This window comes from Ahaetulla prasina, chromosome 6 (genome assembly GCF_028640845.1).
Source record: "Ahaetulla prasina isolate Xishuangbanna chromosome 6, ASM2864084v1, whole genome shotgun sequence".
Taxonomy (NCBI): Eukaryota; Metazoa; Chordata; class Lepidosauria; order Squamata; family Colubridae; genus Ahaetulla; species Ahaetulla prasina.
Genome location: NC_080544.1, coordinates 102,638,211 through 102,641,097, shown reverse-complemented (window position 1 = coordinate 102,641,097; position 2,887 = coordinate 102,638,211).

The following is a 2,887-nucleotide window of genomic DNA, read 5'->3' as shown; positions in this document are numbered from 1 at the left end:
TAAGTATAAGCATGAAGCAACAGTAGGACAGGAACGGTAGGCACGTTTGTGCTCTTATGCATGCCCCTTATAGACCCCTTAGGAAAGGGGTGAGATCAGTAGTAGACAGTTTTTGGTTGAAGCTTTGGGGACTTTGAGAAGAGACCACAGAGTCAGGTAGGGTATTCCAAGCATTAGCAACTCTGTTACTGAAGTCATATTTTCAGCAATCAAGATTGGAGCGGTTAATATTAAGTTTAAATCTACTGTTTGTTCTTGTATTGTTGTGATTGAAGCTGAAGTAGTCTTTAGCAGGAAGGACATTGCAATAGATGATTCTATGAGTTAAACTCAGGTCCTGTCAGAGGCGGCGGAGTTCTAAATTTTCTAAACCCAGGATTTCAAGTCTGGTGGCATAAAGTATTTTGTTTTATTCAGAGGAGTGGAGAACACTTCTTGTAAAATATTTCTGGACACGCTCAATTGTATTAATGTCCGAAATGAGGTATGGGTTCCAGACAGGTGAGCTGTATTCAAGAATTGGTCTAGTAAATGTTTTATATGCTCTGGTTAGTCGTATAGTGTTTCTGGAGAAGAACACGTTACATGCAAGTAGATAAATAGATCTCTCAGTGTGTTCTGATCCATCCAATCATGTCACTTAACAAAATAATTTCTCCTCTGGGTGATATTCATTCAGAATATCGCACAATGATCTCCAAATCAGTTCCTAATACTTCTATTATCAACATTCACTGGAGTGGTATATGAAGCAGGCACAAATCTACTGTATGGATTCTTACTTTCAGTCGCACACAACAGCCTACATGACATCAATTCACACTTTCTGATGTGTATTTCATTCATAACTAAAGCTACATATTCATTTCTCTGCAGACATTCATCAACTTCAAGCTGCTTTTATTCAGCTGCGTTGCAGTTTTCTTTCCTTTAGCTTCACATTTCTTTCATTTAATTAATTGATTAATTGTTCCTGCATTCCAAATCACAACCGTCCATAGTCACGACTAGATAGTCCAATAAATATTGACTTCCATTCCCTATAACATTTTTGGTTAGAAATCTCATCAAATCAATTACAATGTGTTGATGGGGCATTTACATATGTTCTTGTGCAATCTTAAGATAAACATCTCTTTCATACATCTATCTTATATCATCTAGATCTCTTATTCGGTCGGGTCTTTAACATATCTTTCCTTCTAGCCAATAATAAAATAACTCCCATATTTCATGATATTGCTTATCTTCTTGATCTCTAATTTCAAATGTCAATTTACTCATCTCTGCACATTCCATCATCTTCCTAATAATTTCGTCTTGCAAGGGTATTTATTTATTTATTTATTTATTTATTTATTTATTTATTTATTTATTTATTTATTTAATCATATTTATATACCGCCCTATCTCCCAAAGGACTCAGGGCGGTTTACAGGCACTTAAAAACACATAAATACAGTATAAAAACAGTTAAAAAACTTATTCAAAAAGCCCGTTAATTAAAACATACAAATAAAACCCAATTAAAACCCATAAATTTAAAATCTAGCTCAGTCCTGCACAATTAAATAAGAATGTTTTAAGCCCGCGGCGGAAGGTCCGAAGGTCCGGAAGCTGACGGAGTCCAGGGGGTAGTTCGTTCCAAAGGGTGGGAGCCCCCACAGAGAAGGCCCTTCCCCTGGGCGTCGCCAGATGACATTGCCTCGCTGACGGCACCCTGAGGAGACCCTCTCTATGAGAGCGCACGGGTCGGTGAGAGGTATTCGGTAGCAGTAGGCGGTCCCGTAAATAACCCGTAAATAAGGGTAATTTGTCATTTTTCCAATTTTTAGCAAACACAATCCTGGCTGCTGTAATAATATTCACAATCAAATATTTAACATCTCTAGTATATATTTCAGGTAAAATTCCCAGCAAAAACACTTCAGGTTTAAAGTCAATATGTTTTTTGATCATTTTCTCCAACCACATGTGTATTTTAGTCCAATATCTTTTCGCTTCGACACATGTCTATGTTTATTCTTTGTTAAAAAATAAAAAACTTTTTTAAAAAAAAAAACATATAGCTCTTTTTTCCAGTAAGATAAAGCTTTAGTTCTAACCGTGTCTCATATGACATTCCTTGCTAAGGATAAATACACTTTTGTCAGCAGTTTAATGTAATGTTTAATTTACTGTTAATTTCATGTGGGTTACCATGTTACAAAAAAAATAAAAGAAAAGTTGAGAGTTTGGAAGAAGTGCAGAGAAGAACAACTAAAGTGTCTTGTCCCACTCCTCCGCTGACGGCCGGGTCAGGGAAATCTGAATCAGGCTTGCCTCTGCAGCTCTGCCCAAAGTCCTAGCAAAGTCCTCAGAGCAGGCAGAGACCAGTAAGTGACTTCAGCAAGATAAGTTCGACTTTGCCTGACTCAGAGACTGCCAGAAAGCAGATCCTTTATATAGGCCATGGGGTGTGGCTCCATGACTCAGCACTCATTAAGGCCTGCCCCTCCCTTCCTTCTGTTGCCTCCGCCTATCCAATCTTCTGATGCGAGGGTCACTCCAATCAGCTGTTGTTGGAAGTAAACTTTCCTCAAGCTCACATGCTGTGGAGGAGGGGGAGGGGTCTAGCTGCTCCGTTTGCCTGGGCATGGAGCCAGGGCTGGGGCCGGGGGATGCTCCCTCCTCTGCAGCTTGGCTGGGCATGGAGCCAGGACTGGGGCCGGGAGGCATACATTCCTCCGTGTTCGGGAGCAGATAAGCAGACCCCGGCTGCGGTGAGAGCAGACAAGACACAACATAAAGGCCTGGAGACTTGACATATGAATTGTTGCAGGAAATGGGTATGGCCAGTCTAGAGAAAAAAAGGATTGGGGTGACATAATTGCAGCATTCCAGTATT